Genomic DNA, 22,771 nt, shown 5'->3' with positions numbered 1-22,771 from the left:
TTGACAGAGTCTTTTAGAGCAGAATTTTTTAAAATTTTAATGAAATTCAGCTTATCATTTCTCTTTTTCTCACAAATTTTGTCTTTGGTATCCTGTCTGAAAATTTATTGCCAAACACAAGATCAGTTCGATTTTCTCTTATATTATCCTCTAGGAGGTTTGTAGCTTTGCATTTTACCCTTAGGCCTGTGATCCATTCTTGAGTTAATTTTTGTGAAGGCAGTAAGCTATGTGTCTGGATTCTCTTAATTGCATATGGATTTCCAGTTGCTTTAACATCATTTGTTGAAAAGGCTATGTTTCTCCATTGTATTACCTTTCCTCTTTTGTCAAAGGTCAATCAACTATATTTATACAGGTTTATTTTGGGACTCTCTGTCCTGTTCCTTTCATCTATTTGCCCATTAGTTTACCATTATCACACTGTCTTAATTACTGACCTTTATAGTAAATCTTTAGGGAGGTAGCATCAGTCCTGCAATTAATTACAATGTCTCAATGATAATAAATAATGAACATTTATTTTTGAGTCTATGGGTAACCTGGATCACTGTGTGGGTTAGTGTTGAATCAAATTCACATAAGCTGAGGTCCATTATTGGGCTGGGTAACAACAGTCTGGTTCATGATGGACTCTTGGCTTGCTCTTTCCAGAGAGGTAGCACTCAGAGAGGGCAAAACTGGGCAAGCCTTCTTGAGAGGACTACATTTGGAACAGCAAGCTGTTACCACCATTGCATTCTATTTTCCAAAACAAATTTAGCCTAAATTCAAAAATTGTGCAAAGTCACCATATCCAAGGAATTTGGATACAGTAAGATAATTAATTAATTGAAACAAAAAAATGTAATCAATCTATCATACTACATGTTTATGTAGAAATTTTGCTTATCATCATGCTTCTTTTTTGGAGCATAAACTCTAAAAGGGTAAAAATTTTGTCTATTTTGTTAAATGTTTGATTCAAAATTCCTAAAATTTGCCTGACACTTAACAGGAATTCAGTAACTGTGTGTTGTATAAATACCAGAATGTATTTATGTGATTTACTGCTCCATAACACCTTTTTGGGACAGAACTCCCTGCAGTCAGGTACTCTGCCACCCTTTTTGGCGGGGGTAGGGGGGAGCTGATACAAAACTAGTCATATAGAGGACATGGAGTAAACAGCTTTAGGAAGAATAAATGAATAAAAATAATAGACAGCTATATGGAAGCAGCAAAGGAAAATCAAGAACAGTGAATAGACAGGTGAAGTGCCATAGTTTTGGGCTGGAGGAGATGAGTTGGAAGTCTCAAGCAAGAAGAGAGGCTCTACGGAGATGACTAGGTGGTGCAGAAGACCTGGAGCCACCCACGACTGGACATTGGTACATAAAGCAAAGAGGATGCCTCAAGAGAAGTGGGGACCGCCCTGTATCTTCAGCCACTTAGAGTTTGCAGAAAAGGGTCACAATAGAATTTTTTTTTATTCAGCTGGCCCATGGGGAGAAACACTTTTCTAGCTCCAGGAGTCAACCTCACTAAAGAGGTTTGAGGGACCACAAATTCCTCTTTTGCCAGTGAAGATGTGGAATCATTCAAAGATTTCAACTCTTTTTACTTTATGCATCAATCAGTTAATTGTTTACCAAGCTTCACTAAAAAGGTAAAAGGGACAAAAACTTAAGTATTTTACTATGTGACGAGTACTGTACAAAGCATAGATGTGTATCTTCTCTTAAATCTTCTTAATTTCTATACAATTTTGTGATAGAAATTCCTTGCATCTTACAGATAAAACAACAAGGATTAGAAATGATAATTCATCCAAGTATTACTGGAGTTTAAGAACAGGCAGATGCCCCTCACTTTAATACATGGCAGTCTTATTCATGTTTTTAGGACACAACATGCCTGGGATATAAGCAGCACCAGACTTGTTCAGAAAGCAATAAGATCAGCTTAACCAGAGTTCAAATTGCCTTGGATGGAGTAGATAGAATGTTCATGCAGACCAAAGAACTCTAAAAGTTAAAATATAAGTGGAAGTGAAAGCTGGGGATATAATTCTATGGAAAGTGCTTGCCTAGCGTGTGCAGGACCCTGGGTTCCATCCTCAGCACTGCAAAAAGAGCAACAACAACAACAAAATGAGAGGTGAGTATTGGGGAGAGTAAGGAGAAATATTAATGCAAATATTTCACAACAAACTTCAACTAACAATTGTTTGCTATACTCAATGTGAGTCTGTGTCGATTTTAAATATAGGACAGAGAGGCAGTGAAAGTTATATGTAATTTTTGACAAAGTCATTCAGCTATTTAAACCCTGACTAGTATGTCCAACCCCTTTTCCACTAATTTAATATTATAAAGCAACTAATAAAAGTAAAAGGTTCAAGAAAAATAAATAAATAATAGGTTCTAGAGGAGAAACGAATATAAAGTTGTCTTTTGACAATTTTTAGCTTGCTTTTATAGATGAATTTTTCCAAATAGTTTATTTGATTCAAATGACTTGGGAGCCAGTCTTTCAAATGCAGACTGGAGTGCAGTGCTTCTGAAATGGTTATAGCAGACTTCAGATGTATACATATAGAAAGATTAGAAGGCAGCATCTGTAAAAAGATATGGAGGGAAATGTATACACATTACGATGTGCTATGTCTGCCTAATTCGGGAGATTAATGGTAATTATAGAAATTAAACTATAATTTGGGTTCCAAGATCATCCTTCGAGTTTCATTAAGATTAACATGACTCACCCATAATTGCTTCTAACAACATGACTTTGCCAAACTGCCAGACAGAAGAGCCTATTGGTTTGGTTTATATCCAGGTGTCTTGTAGATGAATGACCTAGAGAAGCATCACTTTTACTTTACTTTAAAATTACCTTGGAGATGATTTTACCCTATGTCACTTACTCCTTAACTCTCATATTAAAGGAAAGGAGTTGGAAAAACAGACAACATAGAATATTTCGGTAGCCTTAGTTTTTTTGAAAGTCATATAATTTTTATAGAATAATTTAAAAACTCAAAATGTATGGTTGTGTCCATTTTATGAACAGTCTGTAAGCTGTGCACTCTTTATTTATATTTTTAAAAATACTTTCACACTTGTTTGCTTTTGTATACTTATGCCATATTTTAATAAAACATTAATTTTAAAAACTAACATTTTTGTGTATATTCCTAGAGAATTAAAACCCTTGAGGACTATTATGTGAAAGTTTGAAACTAATTTAAGTATGTGCCTTAGTTCCAATTTTTATTCCTTTAAAGCCTATTTACCAATCTGAACTCCCTTGTAGTACCTTAAAGTGATGATATGAATAAACTTTTGAATACACCTTAATTTTTTAAAACAGACTTAATTATTCTTTCCACTGAATATTTTGAAATGCTTTATTGATTTGACACATCTGTTCTTAGCCTCTACTTAAGCATAATGAAAAGGTTTATGATGCAATTTTTTTAATTTCTTTTTCGCTCCAGCCAGTTTTTCTCATCATACTGAGGAAAAGAAATAAAACCTAAGGTTTATTTTCCCTGTTATTTACATTTATTTTTCGTGGAATATCTGATATATTTAAATTTTGAAGTCAGTTTTCTACATTACTTAAGGATAATTTATAGATTCTGTCAATACATTCCAAAAAGGATTTGTCAAGATTGTGGAGGGAGTGGCATGCCACCTGTCACACTGGGGGAAAATACTAGATACGACTCCACTGAGGGAATGATATTTAAGGTAATTATTACCCACAGCTATAAAGTACCTCTCAGAGGTACTCAGTCTCAGAGAGAGACTAAAATATTGGTCATGTAAAGGGACTGACAAGAGAACTACTGCATTTAGAAGTTAGTTTTAACTGACTGCCAATGTTTACTTTAAAGCTGAAAAAGACAGACTTTAAGGACTGAATTCAAAAAGGGCTAAATTCATCTGACTGAACTGTGACAATGGCATAAACACACAAACCTCTTATTCGGGGCCCATAGCTAAGTTCCTATTTCGTGAGTTAGACATTCCAAGACAAAGCAGAAAGAGAGGTGTTAAAGATTAGACTTGCAAATTTCAAAATACATAGTGTCAGTCTAGTGATGTTTAAACATCCATTTAGAATAACTCACAGAGGAACTGTAGCATATTACAAAGTGGAATCATGAATATGCAATCAGCAAATGGTTCTGGAGCCTGATCACCATCTCTGTCAATTACAGCAGTCACTTTCTGTGATGGTACCTTGGCACTTTGACAGTGATTATACCTTTACATGATGTATTGCAGATATTATGCTTCAGTTGTTTACAAATAGAACCATATCTTAGTCTTTAGCTGTGAGAATAGAGTGTTTTAAGTAAGAAAAATATTCCCCATAATAAATCTTCCACTTAAGTCACTCATGCATGATCAGACTGGGAATATTGCACAATGCCACAACCACATGACAAAAGCAAACTGCCCCTAAATCCTTCTTTTTATTATTCCTAAAAGTGAAGTAATGTGAGCTTTTTTTCAAGTTAACTGAAAAGAAACTATAAAAAGGATTAATTCATAGCATAATGTCCATCATTCTAAAGGAGCAGTCTAGTTAAAAAGAAAAATCCATCTTTAAGTCTGGAGCAAAACACCAATAAAGAAGTGTAGATGCCAATCAAGGAAAAAATATCTAGATATAGTTTGGCTTGGTGTTTATACTACCAAAATTGCTTGTTTGCTTATGCATAGTCATCAATTTTGTCAAAATATGGAAACTGAAGTGGTTTACTTACTTAATAATATTCTCCAATGTCTATTAGCCTACATTTTTAGGTAAGAGTCACAAAGAGATTAAATTATCAGATTTTTTTCCTCACTTTTTTTCCCTAGGGATTTATATGAATAAAAGCTCTAATACTTAAGACAGCTGGTACAGATCTGATACTTCTAAATACCTAGGTATTTCCTATCATGTAAGTAATATATTTGAATGTTAGACTTATTTTTTGTAATTTTCTACCCATATAATGTAGTATAGATTCAACACCTTATAGTTTAAAGAATTTTAGACCTTTATAGTTATGGAATAATAGAGCAAAAACAAACTGAAGATGATACTGCTAAAATTACTTTACTCTGACCAGCTTTTCTTTTTAATTTCAGTGTATCTTTTTTACATTTTTTATTAGATCATTATAATTATATGTAGTAGTTACAAAAGCATGGAATTGGATTTACTCCATTTCAGTCCCCATACCCCACCCCCACTTTCCTTTCCTTTCTCCCTCCCTCTATTCTCCTTCATAGCTCTACTGATCTTACTTTCATTTATTTATTTAGTTAGTTTTGATTAATGCTTTTGACATGCATATAAATGTGGAATTCCCTGTGGTATATTTATATGTGCACATAGTATGATTTTGCTAAATCCATTCCACATTTCCTCCTCTTTCCCATCCCTTCTCCCTCCCTATCTCTTTTTTCTATTCCACTGATCTCCATTATACATTTATGACATCTGAATTCCCCCATTTTTCCCCTTATTTATTTTTAGCTTTCATACAAGAAACAAGACATTCAACCGATGATTATCTGAGTCTGGCTTATTTCACTTAGCAAAACCTTCTCTATTTCTATTCATTTACTGGCAAATGCCATAATTTCATTCTTCTTTATAACTGAGTCAGACTCCATTGTGCATATATACACCATCTTTTCTTAAACTGATCATCTATTAATGAGCATCTAAGCTAGTTCCATAATTTGGCTGTTGTGAATTGTGTGCCACTATAAACATTGAATCACGATAGTATGTCTGATCAACTTCTTGGTCAAACATTATTCAAGGGAGAACGGATCTTGGGCTTGTGAGTTTGTGTCAAATCTAGGTCTTCCAATCAGAATTCTTGATTCACAATCAAGTACCATTTTAACTAAATCACAGACTGCCTATATGTTTATTATACTAGCATAAAAGAATGATTACCAGGGTAGAAGAGAAGTAAAGGGCGCTGGAGTAAACCATGGAGCAACTGTCTCACTGATTAAATTGAAATGTTAGACCTATTCCCAAAACTGAGAATGATCCTGTACTTGAAAGAGTCCTCTCACATTAGAGGTATTTTCCTCCCAGATGAACTAAACCCTAACACAGGATGCTAAATAACAATAGTAAGTGGGAAAAAAAACCCTTAGAAGAAAAAACAAATTTAAGATATACTGAAAATAAATGCTGTACAACCCATCTGTTTGTATAACATTTCTGCACCATCCACTCCATTAGGCCCTAGAAAAGGTTATAATTGGCAAAATCAATCTCTCACAAAATAGTGTTTCTGTTAGGGAAATGGTTTCAAATCCAATGGGAAGAGAGGTAAAAATTCACCAATACTGCTTCAGAGAAAAAAAAAATTAAACTGCAGCCCCAAATGGATAATATAAAGGAAATTGATGTGGAATTCTGCTCCGTAGGTATCAAAAAAAAAAAAAAAATAGGAAAAGCACAGTGAGCAAAAGGTGAAGTACACAGCTCTGAAGAGAATATTCATGAATCAAGAGTTAACCCTAATCACTTCGAAATCTAAAACAATTTGGCAAGAATAATTTGATAAAATTAGATTTCAAACACGAGTTTTAACAGTATATTTAACTAAAATTGCAGACTTGCCAAACCATGAAAAATTCACCAAAATCAATAATCCCAAACAGACAAATAAATTAAAAACAGCAATGAAAAACTAATCTCTACTGAAATTGAAATCTTTTCATAGACAAAAAGACTGAAATAACTTATGAATGTAGGGAAAAAGTCAAATTGATTAAGGCATTCAGAGAGAACCTGACAAATATGAATATAAAGTTAAGGAAAATAGGTGTGTTTGAGGTAGAAAACTCATCAAACGAAATGTAGAACACGTTAAATATTTATGTTTACTAAAAGGAGGAAGAAACTAAAAGGGCAAATTAAGAATGTGCAGCATTCAAGTAAAATGTAAAATTAGACATGCAACAAAATGTTTTAGCTAAACTACTATTAAAAAGAAAATAGTTAACCAAGGTACAAATCAAAATAGCATCAGAGTCACTGTAGAAATCATCAATGTCAGATGGCAAAACAAAGTTTACCAAGTTCTAATGCACAACAGTTGTTATCCAACTTTAAACCCCAACAAAACCTCATTCCAGTGTGAGGACAAAGCTGGAGTTGCAAAACAATAGAAAAATAAGCATGAATAGTATTGAATAATATAGTATGTGACCTTCTTAAAAAAAATAAAATAAGCAAAAACTTAGAAGTGCTAAAGGGGCTAATTAAAAGGTACATAAAACATCAAAACAAAAATCAAGTGGAAAAGTCATAGTAAAATGATTGTAGATGAAAATTGTCTACACTTAACTATGGAACTCATGCAAGATGATTTTTAAGTTATGATTACATGATCAAATATTAATGTTACAAACATATATGACGAAACATGTCATTCGAGGTCATCTGAGGTAATGTGATGTCCTCATTTTCCAAATCACAGTATGAAGATGTGTGTACATTTGAGACACCATATTAAAAATAAAGAAAAATGTTTTACAGTCACTAACTCTTGTTTACAATCTAAATTCTTGCCTTAGAAAAGCTTTTAAGATATAATTTTATGTGTTAAAGTCACATTTAATGCTTTTCTTTTCACTTAAATGTTTTATTTAAGTAAGCAATTTTTATTTTTATTTGTTTAATTTGCTAATTAATGTTACCTAAAATTAAAATTAAATACCAACTTCTAGGCATTATGGAGTAGTAACAGATTGGAATTAACCTTTTTGTTTAAAACTTGAAAATATAGGGGGAAAAAACCTCTAGATTTTGGACACCAAACAGCAGAAGAACATAGTCACTGAAAGAAAGCAAAGGAGCAGGATTGGCCCAAAGATCAAAATTTCTCCATATAGAGAGGCAAATTCTAAGCACAACTTTATATCCCAACAAAAAAAGGTGTATAATTAAATAAAGAGGATGAGAAATACAACCAAGTGGATGTGGTGAGTTGAGGAGACAGGAATTGGAGTTGAGGGATGCTGGCATGTCACCTTTGAATGACAGAAACTTAGGTTGAGTTGTATAGAGAAGGGAATTGTTCAGGAAATAGAACTTCTAGAGTGGAAAACAATTTAAAATAAAAAAAATTGCTGGGTGGATTTAAACTTATGTATTGATTAGAAAACAAGAACAAGATAGGCCAAAAAAATACTTTAAAAGTTGTACACAGCTTCAATGATGTGTGAGGCAATATCAAGTATTCTAACATCTGGGTCTTTATAAGTTAAAGGATGGAGGAGCCTAATATATAAAAAAAATAAATTTAATGTTTTTCAAATTTAAAGAAAATTCTGAACTAACTTATCAGAGAAGTTCAAATCCCAAATAGCATAAACACAATGGGAACCACACTAAGTCAGATTATAATCAAATTGCTATGAAATAGTGACCAAAAAAAAAAATCTTAATAACTTTTGGTTTTAGATCTTTCCAAGACAGTTCTGAGAAGTAGTAACTTTCATTCTTGCACCAAAGAAAATAAATGAACAAAATGAAAATCAATGAGTTTTCTTGGATTCATTTATCCCCCAAATTAGGAGGGACAATCAAGAGAGTCACAGCCAAATCTGCCTACCCAGAGTGAAAGACACTAACTTCATAAACTGATCGCCAGTTAATTGGTCATTTTGATGAAATGCTACAGGCTGAGTAGAGATGAGCCTGAGAGAGAAAAACTTCTGGGGCTGCCATCTCAGATAAGGAGCACTCTTTGTGGGGTTTAGTTTCAGGAAGCATACAAGAGTTGCAGGGAAGATCTAAGATCCCACTGTGGTGCTAGCAGCTGTAGAGGCAGAATAATAAACCAAGAGAACATTCTATTTCACAGTCCTCTTCACATAAAATTTGATGAGAGTATTATCCTGCTTGCAGCAAAAGATTTATGCTTTCTCTAGCCTCCTCCAACCAGCCTTCCTGTATCGTGGATGATGAGGGAAAAAAAAAAAAGACTAAAATTTAGTCCTAATAGTATAGAAGGCTTCCTCTTCTCCACACCTTGTCACCATGTCAACAGGGTTCTAATATAATAACACTGGATTGAAAATAACTGTGATATATAAATTCTCTGAAGAGTAATGCTTAGAGAAGCTCAAGTCAACAGGGGAGACAAGATATCAGAAGAATGTGAAATCTCTAAGACCTATAATGACATGACCCAGCAAACATTTCACACAGCACAAACCAGAGCCACACTAACAACAAATCTTCACATTGAAGGCCTATTTGCCTCAGTTTGTATTATCGGATACACCCTGTGTGTTCTTAAACATGACAGAAGACAAAGAGAGTCTGAAAATACCAGAAACTATTACAGATATGAAACAGACATTGAAATTATCAGGGAAAGAGTTTGAAATAATTATGATTAATAGGATAAAGAATTTATTAGAAAACATACAACTAAGGTGGGTTACGGACATATAGGGATTGAAACCCTGAGAAAGACTCAAAAGAAAAGGGTGTCAAAAACACCGAAATTGAAATGGAGAATGTCATTGATGGGCTCATCGAATTCTGGACATGGCCAAGGAAAAAATAAATAAGCCTGAAAACAAGTTAGATATTCTAACTAGAATATAAGAAGTGAGAAGACAATCTGGAACAGAAGAACTATTTGAAATAATAACAGGTGACTAATGATAGGTCTTAATTAGATCACACTTCCAGGATGCTCAGAGAACAAAAGATAAATACCAAAAAAAGAAAAAAAAAAGACCCTACAACAAGGTATGTCATATTTAAACTACAGACAATCAAGGCAAAGAGAAAATCTTACTGAAAGTATGGGAGGGATACCAACAACTATTGAGGAACAGAGATAATCATCATTATAAAACTAAACTGGAGTATTTCATATTGACAAACTAGTTTTGTCCTATATGAAAAGGCCAAAGGCCTTCGATAGTCAATACAATACTGAATAGCAGGACAAAGTTGAAGGACACATCCTACCAATAAAAGGAATCATGGCTGGTTAAGGAAATTTCTGATTCTCAAACCTTGGCAAATAATATGTAAGATGAGTCTTAATCATCTCCTAGTTTCTGAAAATTGAGAGTTAAAAGTTAAGCAACCTAAAAATAGGAATATAGTATGTCAAAGGGACATGAGTCAACTGAAATAGCCTGTAATGGTTCAAATTCAAACTATATGAACATAAAAGTAATTAAAGTAGTATTAGACTATAAGCCAAAGCAAAAATAAATAAATAAATATTCATGCAATTACCCATAAATTCATATGAATAAAAATAAATTATTGAGGTAAATACAAAATGGGGAACAATTGCAAATATAATGGTAGCTACCCTTAAAACGACAAAGCTAAGTCTTCATTCACTAAATGTGAATCGTGCCTAGTGACTTCCTTCCAAATAGTACAGTATGATTAAGTAAAAATAGGACTTGACAAAGAAGAAACCCAACAATCTCTATTTCAGCCAGGTAAATAGGCTTGACATCAACATTGATTTGGCATGTTGATTGTCTGTCCTTTTAATAGAGGACAGATATAATAGCTTTTCCTGCATGTTTCACCTTGATATTTTCCCTCCATGTATACCCATAATCCCAGGCTATTCATGAAAAAGCATCAAATTTTTAAAAAGGGAAATCCTTGAAAAGTACCTGACCTATTATTATGGTTTAGATATGAAGTGTCCCCCCCAAAACTCATTGTAAGACAGCAAGAAAATTTAAAGGTGAAATGATTAGATTATGAGAGTTTTAACATAATTTGTGCATTCATTCTCTATGAAACCAAACTTGATGCCTTTCAATAGATGAATGGATAAAGAAACTGTGGTATATATACACAATAGAATATTACTCAGCATTAAAAGAGGATAAAATCATGGCATTTGCAGGTAAATGGATGAAATTGGAGAATAGCATGCTAAGCAAAGTAAGCCAATCCCCCAAACCAAAGGCCGAATGTTCTCTCTGATAAGTGGATGCTGATCCATAATGTGGAGGGGCCATGGGAAAAATGGAAGATTGGGCAAAGAGGAGGGCGAGATGGGGAGGGGGTATGGGGCAGGAAAGATGGTGGAATGAGATGGACATCATTAGTCTAGGTACATGTATGACTGCACATATGGTGTGACACTACATCATGTACAAGCACAGAAATGAAAAGTTGTGCTGCAATTGGTTACAATGAACGAAAATGTATTCTGCTGTCATATATACCTAATTAAAATAAATAAATTAATTAATTTTTAAAAATCCTTAGATCCTTCCATCACAGAAGAATCAGAAATAAAACACATGTCCTTTATCAGTACTTTTATTAACATAGTACTAACAACATAACCAATCTATCCAAAAGAAACAGAAGTTATCAGGTTTAAAAAAGCATTGTAGATAGCATTAATGACCCAGATTCTTCTCCCCTTCCTATGTCTGTATGCTGTGTTTATAACTTTCAAGTCCTCTCCCATTTTGGGTAGGGGATTGTATCCAAACGTATACGCCTTAAGTAGCTATGTGATCTGCTTTGACCAGTGGGCTATGAGGGAATGAATCACAAGCAAAGACTTTAAACATATTTTCACAGTTGAACTTGTCTTCTTCTGCACCTCTACTTTCACCATGAGAACTTGCCCAAGTTATCCTGATGATGTATGGGAGAAACCTGTGGAGCCGAGCAGCTCTGCAGTGGATGATAGCCAGCCAATCTCAGCAAATAGCCAACTCCAGACATGAGAGTTAGCTCAGTGAAAACTGGAAAAAACACCCAAGACTAAAACTCTGGTTTGACAAGTCACAGTCTGAGTTTTTATTATTCGACCATATAGTTTAGAGAAACTAAAGAATATTTCAATTACTGGAGAGCTCAGTGTAAGGCTCAATATTATTAAGATGCCGTGCCACTAAAAGTTGACCTACAAATTCAATGTAGTTGATATCAACCTCTCAGCAAGTTTTTTTTTTTTGGGGGGGGGCGTGGGGTGTAGATTGATGAGCTCATCATACAACTTACATGAAAACACAAAAGTTTGAGAAAAGGTGATCTTAAGTAATGAAGACATTTGAAATTTTATACTCGAATAACACATTTAAAAATTAATCAACTGAATTTCACTAAAATTAAAAACTTTCATTTCTCAATTGGAATTGGGGCTGGAGTTGTGGCTCGGTGGCAGAGCACTTGCCTAGCATGTGTGAGGCACTTGGTTCAATTCTCAGCACCACATGTCAATAAATAAATTTAAAAAATAAATAATGGTCCATTAACAACTAAAAAATATATTTATTTTAAATAAATAAATAAATAAAATTGGAATTGGCAGGCCACAGACATGGAAAGTTTGCATAGTACAAGTACCTGGTACAGTGTCTATATACAGAATATATAATGCACCCCTAAAAATCCATAAGGAAAAGATAATGTTCATTTTAAAATGGTAAAGATGAGCAGAAAATTTGCAAATTATATGAAAAGAAACTGTCATCATTATCATTACTCATTGGAAAAGTGAAAATTAAATTTGAATTGAGATCATAATCAAACACTTTTCAGAATGTTTAAATAAAAAGAACTGACTTAAGTGTAAGTGAAGAAATGGAGAAAATACAACCTTGTACATTGCTAGTAGACAGGAAATTTTTTTACAACTATTTTGGAGAACTCAATGACATTATCTAATGAAACTGAGCATAGACTACCATATACCACAGCGATTTCTCTCCTCAGTACAGACTCAGGTAAATCTGTGCCTGTAACCACTAAGTCCATGTACAAAAATCCACACAGCTTCATTCATAACAGCTGGCACATAGAAATAATCCATATATCCAATAACAGATTTTAAAATGTGGCATTTTCATACAGTGTGACACTGCACAATAGCTTGTTTTTGTTTATTATTATTACTATTGTGCAGTGTCTCCAGTAAGCACTCAGTTAATCCCATCAGGCATTCATTCACTGATTAGGCTAAGGCTATAACCCAATCATTTCTCCTCCAACCTTTTTGCATTGTCTTACATGTGAGCTTTTTGGGGACACCTCACATCCAAACCATAAAAACATTCCAGTAGATTAATGCTACAATTTTTTTTTTTGCTCTTCATTGTAGGACCATCAAAAATTTCCTTGTTTTTCTGTCTTTTGTTAAGAATCCTGTCTATTAAAAGCATGACCTACTTCAGATTCTAAACTGATGTTAAGGAATAGAATAACGACAGGGAAATGAAAATCTTGAAATCCTCACAACTTAAAACTTCTTCCCTCTCTATAAATTTTACTTCAAGAGTCCTCATTGCTTCCACACCTCATGGATTCTTTCAATTTAATTTATCCCAGCATTATTGAGGTATAACTAATAAATAAAATTATACACATTTAAGGTGGATAGTATGATGCTTTGATAATATAAAGTGATTACCAAGCTGATTAACATATCCACCACCTCCAATAGCTGTGTGTGGTGAGAACAATTAAAATCTATTTTCAGTGAATTTCAAGTTTGTAATCATTATTATTAATTATATTCACATGCTATACATCACATCTCCAGAATTAATTCATTTTATTACTAAAAGCTCATACCCTTTGATCAAAATATCTCCATTTTCCCTAACTCCCAGTTCCTGGTGACCACCATTCTGTTTCTATGAGTTTTTGTTTTTTTTGTTTTAGATTTCACATATAAGTACATATAAGTGAGGTCATAACAGCATTTGTTTTTCTGTGGCATGTTTTGCTTAATATAGTGTATTCCAAGTTCATCCATGTAGTCCCAAATCACAAGCTTTCTTTTTTCTCTTGTGGTTGAATAATATTCTATCATGTCCATACGCTGCATTTTCTAATTCATCCATCCACTGCGGGACAATTAGCTTGTTTTCATATTTTGGTTAGCCCACATTTAAAAATACAAAAAATTTGAAAGCATCTGTTTTAATACCAAAGAGAAACTATGACTGCCTCTTTTCCTAAGAACACCCAAGCCTGCTAAGAGACATGTGTTCCCAGAGAAGCTGGACCATATGGGATTGGGAATTTAGTGTAAACAAGTCATTTATAACTAGAATTCAGAGACAATACCTAATTCCAAAAACAATTTGTTGAATTCATTTTGGTGAACTGAACTTAGGAAGCTGTAACAAACAGTTTTCTTTAGCTAAAGATAGGAGATTATGAAGGCTGGCACTAAGACATCCAAGTAACAGCCTGCAGCTTTCTTACAAATACCACCTGATTGGATCATTTTGAGGGGCCGTCTGTCTTCAATACTCATGCGCTACATCACAGACTGAAGTGGGAGAAAATTAGGGAACTTTCAAAATGAAAACTGATTTCATAAATTACAGCCCAGAAAATAACAAAAAGAGCTGTCATGCCCTTTAGCAGCTTTTCCTTTAATTTCTGCAGAATCTTTTGTCTTCAACCTTTTGCGATTGTCTCCATTGTACTCAAACCAGGGCTTTTTTTCCCCTCAGTTCAAGTGCTAGAAAAGATACATGATGATTTTTATGATGATTAGAGGGGAACTTGGGCGTACAGATAACTTTTGCAAGACACAAATTGTGTAAGACAGAATACATGAAAGCCTGAGGAAACCAAGGAATGACTATTAACAAAGTAAAGTTATATCATCACACTGTATAATAAGCAAATAAAATACAGGCCCAATCCATTACCATGTTATCAGAAGGACAGTTATGTAAAACCTTGGCCAAATATCAAATGTTCGGATGAATGGAAATTGCAGTGTCTCAAATTCAACTTTTGAAAGACTATACCTGCAAATATAGAAAAATTTCTGCAAGTAATCATTTACTTTAAAAAAAAATCAGTACTGGGGATTGGAGGTTGAATTCAGGGTCTAGCAAACGCTAAGCAAGCATTTTACCACTGAGCTACATACCCATCCTGAGTAAAAATTTCTTAAGGGTTTGTTTGATTTTTTTATTCAATGTATATTATTATTGTTTGTTTGCTTTGTTTTAAAATGGATTTTTGTTCAAAGAGATAAAATATACCAAAGTAAAAGGCAAAAGTATATGTTGTTGCTTAAAAATTAATTATCTCTTGGGCTGGGGTTGTGGCTCAAGCCTTAGCGTGCTCGCCTGGAATGCATGAGGCCCGGGTTTGATCCTCAGCACCACATACAAACAAAGATGTTGTGTCTGCCAAAAAAAAACTAAAAAATAAATATTAAAATTCTCTCTCTCTCTCTCTCTCTCTCTCTCTCTCTCAAAATAATTATCTCATTCATTCATTTACTTATGCATTTATTCACTCAATAATCTGTATCAAGTATATGTATATGCCAGGTATGATTGATAATGCAAAGAATAACAAATTCCTACCTTGAAAGAATACAGGTGAAATGCTACATACACAAAAGCATATTTGTTTTATTAAGAAATGTTCTATAAGGGTTGACTAGAATGGAAAGGTATAGTGAAATTGCTTATCATCAAATGAAGTTTTTGCTTAAAGAAGTCACTTTTTTAAAAAGTGTTAAATGTTTATAGACTAATAAAAGATTTAAATGAAATGAACAAACATAAATAGAAAAGTAAATAAAAACATTTCCCCAAATCACAAACTCAGGAAATTGGAAAGAATAAAATCTTTGGTATCAAAGGACTATCTTTTCAGGAGTGTGTGTGTGTGTGTGTGTGTGTGTGTGTGTGTGTGTGTGTGTGTGGAGAGAGAGAGAGAGAGAGGGAGAGAGAGAGAATATCTTGACCAGCTATAGAGTCGGTTTAGACTTCTTTTCTTTTGAAAATCTTTGTTAGCTCCCTGTCTAAAATATTACTGGAGCCAGTAGGAGGTATAACACTAGACTTCTAAATTCCCCCACGCCACCCCAGTTCATTTTTCTTCCTGCACACCTAATTAATTCATTTTTTGGAAAATTGCTTAAATATTCAATTATGCAAAGAGAAAATGTTTTGGTTTGCAACATTCACTGTCAGATTTTTCTGGATCATGGTGTTCATTTTGATTTTAAAACCTAATAATTATTTCAGGGGTTTTAATATTTTATTTGGCCTTTTGATTCATTATACTTTTCCTTCACTTATTTAAATCTCTAACCCACAGCTACAAACTACAGATACTGGACTGTATGTTTTATTAGTTCCTTTCACTTTTTTATCTTCTTAATATGTAGGGACATCTCAAACTTCTTCCTATTATCATGATTTGGCTTTTAGTTTCTTAATGTTTTCAATTTATTTTTTAAGTCCTTTAATGATAATTTTCCTAAATATTTTTTCGTTAGTCAATTAATCCTTTATCATTACACACTCACATTACCTCAAGTCATTTCCTCCTTGAGAATCAGTTTTCTGAAATAATGCTCTTTTTCATAAACATGAAATGAATTTCTCTCTTAAGTTATATTTTCTTCTAGACTGGGCTTTTTTTCTTACAATGTTATATCCCTCTCTTCTTATTTTTTTCTCATTTTGTCTGTGTTCCTACTACTAGTCAATAACACAATACTTCCATATTAATTATGCCATTTCCTTTCACCTCAGTATTGCTTAAGAGGCTCTATTTTCTGTTTTAGTAGGGGTGTTATTATTGACTTTTTGCTCCATATGATGCTTTTTTGTTGTTGTTCTGAAGTTCAGTTTGAAGACAGATGTGACTACTTTCTATTCCTTTTCCACTATCCTAAAGCATGACACATGTCTATGAATTTATGTGAGAGATAAAGTTTATTTGGGGCACATACATAGTATACTAACAGATTTAAATGACCTGTATTGATGCTCAGTCCAATTGAGGAAGAAGAGGGCTCTTGGTATTTTTTTTTCCTCTTTGTAAAAAAACTTTAGTACCCATGACCAGCCTCTCTCCACCTCTCCCCTACTTACTTTCCCCATAGTTTGGTGACCACCATTCCAGTCTCAACTTCTATGAAATCATTCAGTTATCCTTTTCAATGGCTGAATAGTGTTTCATGATGTAGATGTACCTCATTTTCTTTATCCACTCATCAGTTGATGGACAACTTGTATTATTCGCATTTCTTGGCTTTTGTGAATAGTTGCTGCAACAAACAGCAGTGCAGATGTCTCTTCAACATATTGATTTCATTTCTTCTGGAAACATATCCAGTAGTGGGATTGCTAGACCATAGCAAGACTAGTCCTAGTTTTAATTTTTTGAGGAAACCCCATACTGCTTTTTATAATGACTGTACTAATTTACATTACCACCAACAGTGTACAAGGGTTCCCTTTTTTCCACATCCTTGTTAACACTTTTTATTTTCAATCTTTTTTATAATATCCATTTTTACTAAGGTGAGATGACAACTCACTGTGGTTTTGATATGCATTTCCCTGATAATTAGTGAGGTTAAGCATTTCTTCACACACCAGTTGCCCATTTGTATGTCTTCTTTTGAGAAATGCTTATTTAGGTCTAATGCCTATTTTTTAGTCAGGTTATTTGATACTTTACTATTGAGTTTTGGAGTCCCTTATGTATTCTGGATACCAATGCTTTGTCAAATGTATACATTAGGAATATTTTCTCCCATTGTATAGGTTGCCTTTGCACTCTGTTGAGGGTTTCCCGTGTTCTAAGGAAGATTTTTGGTTTTACATAATCTCAAGTGAGTTTTTTTTTTCTTCTGTTTCTTGTGCTTTGGGGGTCTTGTCCAAAAAATCCTTCCCCCTTCCCATGTCCTGAAACATTTCCCCCATATTTTTTTCTAGTAGTTTCATGTCTTTTGTTTAAGTTTTAATCTATTTTGAGTTTATCTTTGCAACTAGTGAGAAATGAGGGCCATTCTTCTTCATGAGGACATCCAATTTCCCCAACACCACTTGTTGAATAGGCTGTTCTTTCTCTAATGTTTGTTCTGAGCATCTTTAGTAAAAAGAGTTTGCTAAAAATGCATGGGTATACTTCTAAGCTTTCTATTCTGTTTTACTGGTCTAAGTATCACACTGTTTGGATTATTATACCTGTGTATTATATTTTGGGGTCAGATTAGTAAGGCTTCTTTTTGCTCAAAATGTGTTTGGCTCTTCTTGGGTGGAAAGGTTGTTGCTCCATATAAATTTTAGAATTGTTTTTTCTAGTACTGTAAAGAATGTCAATAGGATTTTGATAGGGATTTCACTGAATATATTAATCACTTTGAGTAGTATGAACATTTTAACAATATTGATTTTTCCAATTCATGAACACAGAATGTCTTTCCAATTTTTGGTGTCCTCTCCAATTTCTCTCAACAATGTTTTATAATTTTCATCATTGCAATCTTTTACCTCTTTGGTTGAATTTATTCCTAAGTCTCTGTTTCTGTTTTAGTTATTGTACATCAGGTTGTTTTCTTGATTTCTACTTAAGATAAGTTTCTATTGGCATATAGAAATGCTATTTGTTTTGTGTATTGATTTTGTATCCAGCAACTTTGCTAAATTCATTTATTCATTCTAATAGATTTTTGGAGATAATCGTGGGGCTATCCTTATGTATGGTCATTTCATCTTCAAAAAGTGACAAGTTGAGTTCTTTTCCAATTTGGATGCCCTTTATAGGGAGAGGATGCTTATCCCATTCAGATGGTATGATAGGCTAGACAATCAATTGCTGGTTTGGGTTTTCCCTGAAAATGAGGGCACTGGGATACCTCTCTTATTGCCTGCTTGTCATGTTCCACATTTTTCTTCCTGATAACCATTTTTATCACCTTCTAGTAAAACACACATGCACACACACACACACACACACACACAGAGAGAGAGAGAGAGAGAGAGAGAGAGAGAGAGAGAGAGATTACAAAAAGAAGTTCCAAAACTGCTTCCTTGCAGTTTTGGAATATTTCTGAGAAGGGTTAAGATTTTGCACTCATCAATTCAGTTCAAGGGAGAAGGTAAACTCTGTAGACCAATCCATCCTGTGCTCTTCAACTCTGCCTTAAAACCTAAGTCCTATTTTTTTTCCTCATTCTAATTTTCCATTGTTGGGTTTTTTCTTTCTTTCTTATTTTAGGGAATTTATTTTTTACATAATTTGGAAGGCATATTTCTTTTCTAAGTCCTTTCAAGAATGCTTTTTTATGAGACAGTATAAACAAAATTAAATTTAAAAAAGGGCTGGTGACATCTTGGAAGTAAAATAAGGTATCAATTATTAAATATTTATGAAAAGAATAATTAAGCTTACCAAAAATACAAATACTCTAGGATGGAGTACATAATTTGGGCAAAAAAGCTACAAATAACTATATGTCAAATAAACAATGCATAAAGTTTCAATATAAAATCCATGAATAGAGACAGAACATATTCACCACATTTTTAGACTAATATAGCGTCCTTATCAAGGGGTTCTGAGCAAGTAAGACCTAATGAAGAACTAAAGGAATGTAGGAAATACTGCACTGAGGGTTAGATCTCTATAAAGACTGTGGAGAAGGACTTTGAGCAGAACAAAAAGCCACCATGTAAATTAATATACATATTTTATTTCTGATACATTCTATGTCCTGAAATGATATTTGAAAGGGAGAAGTCTTAAATCATAAAATTAAAGGATACCTTTGAATATTAAGCTTAGAGCAGTAAACAACTGAATTCAAATTCCACTTATGTGACCTTGAGTACTTTGCTTATTCTGTCTGAACATCAGTTTTAGAAAAAGGGAAATGAAAATGATGCTTATCTCACAGAAATGTGTAAAAAAAAATAGGTGTAGCATAAATGTGAGGAGCTGAGCACAATATTAAGCATGCATTCAATAAATATACCACATAATGCTATTAGTGGTAGTTAAACTACTTGTAACTATTAAAATTATTTTATTACTATTATTCTACTATCTGAATTATCGGTAATTTTCATCTTTTCCCATTTTGTCAGCAATGGTCATAGTTTGACAAATGGGCAGTATAGTTGCAAAGTTGCTCGAGGCAGTGGGTAGAGTCTGCCCAAAGCAGGCATTCTGTTCTGTGTTCCATCTTTGTTTAAAGTACTAATAATTTAACTCCTTCTTAAAATCTACTATTTAATTTATGCTTATCTGGGGGAAATGACTTGGAGGAAGTAAACAGGGAAAAAAAATCTACTTTCCATCTCCATGTAGGCTTTGCTCTTAAAAAAATCACCTGTCATGCTGGATACTTCCATCCTAATGAGGGTGCTTCCTTGGATCATCAAAAAGTAAGAAAACAGAATTAAGTAGTGCTCTACTTTTGCATATTTACAAAGGCCTTATTTATTTCCAAAATATAAATGAGATCTATGTAGATCCCACTAGCTTAGTAAATTTGTCTTCACACATTTGTGAAGTAGTATAGAAGCAAGCCAAGTGTTTCAACACCCAAAATGTAAAGTGAACCCTAAAAAACATTGTGAAAAAAATCAAGTTTTTCTTGCCCCAATCTCTCCACTTTAATTCTGGCTCACTGAAGTCTTTTCTAAACCACTATATTTCTTCATTATTAACAATCATTTCTTGCAGGGAACTTCCCACTGGCCTACCCTTCCAAACTCTTTCTGTTGAGAATTCTAATAAAACCTATTCTTGTTTCTCAGTTTCAAAACTTGTTTTTGAATATATCATTCTCAGAAAGACACATATATGATTTTCAAGGTAACAGCTACTTAAATTTTTATTAATTAGCTCTTTTGTTTTCTACCTTCACCTTAGAGCCTATAAGCTTTATGATGCCAGGTAAATTGTCTGATTTTTTTTTTTTTTAGTTGTAGATGGACAGCATACCTTTATTTTATTTGTTTATTTTTATGTGGTACTGAGGATGGAACCCAGTGCCTCACATGTGTTAGGCAAGCACTCTACCACTGAGCTATAGCCCCTGCCCACCGTCTGACTTTTTAGGACCTAAGTTTCAAATATATTTCTTGGTATTTTTTAAAATTTGTTCTTTTTAGATATACATGACAGTTGAGTGTATGCTGACATATGTACATGGTGTATAACTTATTCTAATTAGGATCCCATTCTTATGGTTGTACATGGTGTGGAGTTTCACTGGTGGTATATCTATACAAGAACATAAGATAGCTTTTACATTCATGATTTCTTTATATTCTTACATTAAATCCATTAGGCACAACATGAACCCTGCCATCATGAAAACACCATATGTAGGTGTACCTGCAACTGGGATGAACTGGAGCCACCACCTAGGAACGATTTGGAAATAAAGAGCCTCTTGATGAATCCTCTATTAATCTGGTCCGCTGCTCACATTTGGAGAGCTTCCACATGAGCCTGCGTATATTTGATGACCAAGTGCCAAACACCAGATCTTCATCGCCTCAAGAGAATTCAAGGACAAAAGTACGGAGATATGGAGAAAGTCTGGCTTGCTAATTAATCCCCCTCAAGAAACAGCTCCTTCCACCACCTGATACTACTGAAAGTCAGGAGAGATCACCTATCTCTTACTCAGACATATCTTTTCAACCCAGCATCCACACCATTCTCCTGGACTTCTCCATAGTGCAATATGTTGATTTTCACGCTTTGGTGGTATTAAGACAGATGTGCAAATGCTTTCCAAAATGCCAACATTTTGGTGCTCATGGCAGGGTGTCACCCCTCTGTGGTCAGGATGTTTGAAAAGAACGACTTCTTTGTTGAAGGCACCACCAAGGCCCAGCTGTTCCTCAGCCTCCACTATGCGGTGCTGTTTGCCTTATCAAGGAAGTTTCCAGAGCTCTCTGAGTTAAGCGAGGATGAATCTGAGACAGTGAACAGGAAACCTACTCAGACATGGACAAGAATGACTTTCCAAGACGTAAAATGAGTAGTAACTTTCCAGAGAGCTACAAATATATCCAAGTCCAAGCCTCGCCAAGGCCCAGGAGCCAGTAGAAGAGGAGGGGTCAGAGTTTGATTTGGAAATGGAGCCCATGCTGGGGTCAGAACAAGATGTGGGGCTGGATTTGTACCTAGACCTAGATCAGGAGCTGGAGAATGAGACAGAGCTGGAACCTCAATCTGAGATGTACCCTGAAACTGAGCCCTACTCAGTTTGAGTAGGAACTGGAAGCCCAGAGTTATCTGGAGCCCAAAACCCCACCAGAGATGGAGATGGAAACTGATCCCAAGATAGAGCTGAAGATGGAGAGAGAGCCCCAGCCCAAATCCAGGTCAAGGGCTTACCCGTACCTTCAGTGGCAGCAATGGCAATCTCACCCTAATGCTGCCCATACTCAGTCTCAGATTCGGCCTTAGACGTCAGTGGAGAGGAGAGGGCAACATGCAGATTCGTACCCAATGCCTATGTAATGAGTATCCCTGGGAGGTGAACTGGTAATAAGGGGTCAGAAAACCCAGGCAAATCCTTCCCCCCCCAAAAGGGGCTGTTTGGTCAAGAAACCTAGACTGGGTACATTCTAGCAGTGCTTGGCTTTGTGACTCCTCCGCCTACCGTCTCCTCACTGGGCACTGGGATCACACTCCCAGGCCACATTACCAAATAAATGCCAACAATGCCCTCAGCCTTCTCTGTCCAGGCTCACCTTAAGCAGATATTCCAGCAAAGGGTTTCCTTCTTCAAGGACCCTACATCTCTGGGCTTCGTGGCAGACTACCTCTGACTGACTTCTTTTATTTCTGTTTCCCTTTCTCCAAAGAGATGAGGCTCAAATGAAATATATAACTTTAATTTAAAAAAATCCATTATGCAAATTACTTTGTTGTTGTTATTGTTGTTGTTATACTGGGAATTGAACCCAGGAGCCCTTTACCACTG

The 22,771-nt window shown here is 34.5% G+C and overlaps 1 pseudogene; it reads left to right on the top strand.

Annotated features, from left to right (window-relative positions):
• The window catches only part of LOC144376711 (testis anion transporter 1 pseudogene), a 186,068-nt pseudogene extending 163,763 nt beyond the window's left edge, over nt 1-22,305 (top strand).
• Nucleotides 22,306-22,771: the final 466 nt, after the last annotated feature.

Source organism: Ictidomys tridecemlineatus, chromosome 4, assembly GCF_052094955.1.
Source record: "Ictidomys tridecemlineatus isolate mIctTri1 chromosome 4, mIctTri1.hap1, whole genome shotgun sequence".
NCBI classification, from domain to species: Eukaryota; Metazoa; Chordata; class Mammalia; order Rodentia; family Sciuridae; genus Ictidomys; species Ictidomys tridecemlineatus.
Note: the sequence above shows the minus strand (reverse complement) of the source record. Positions and strands in the feature narration are given on the sequence as shown.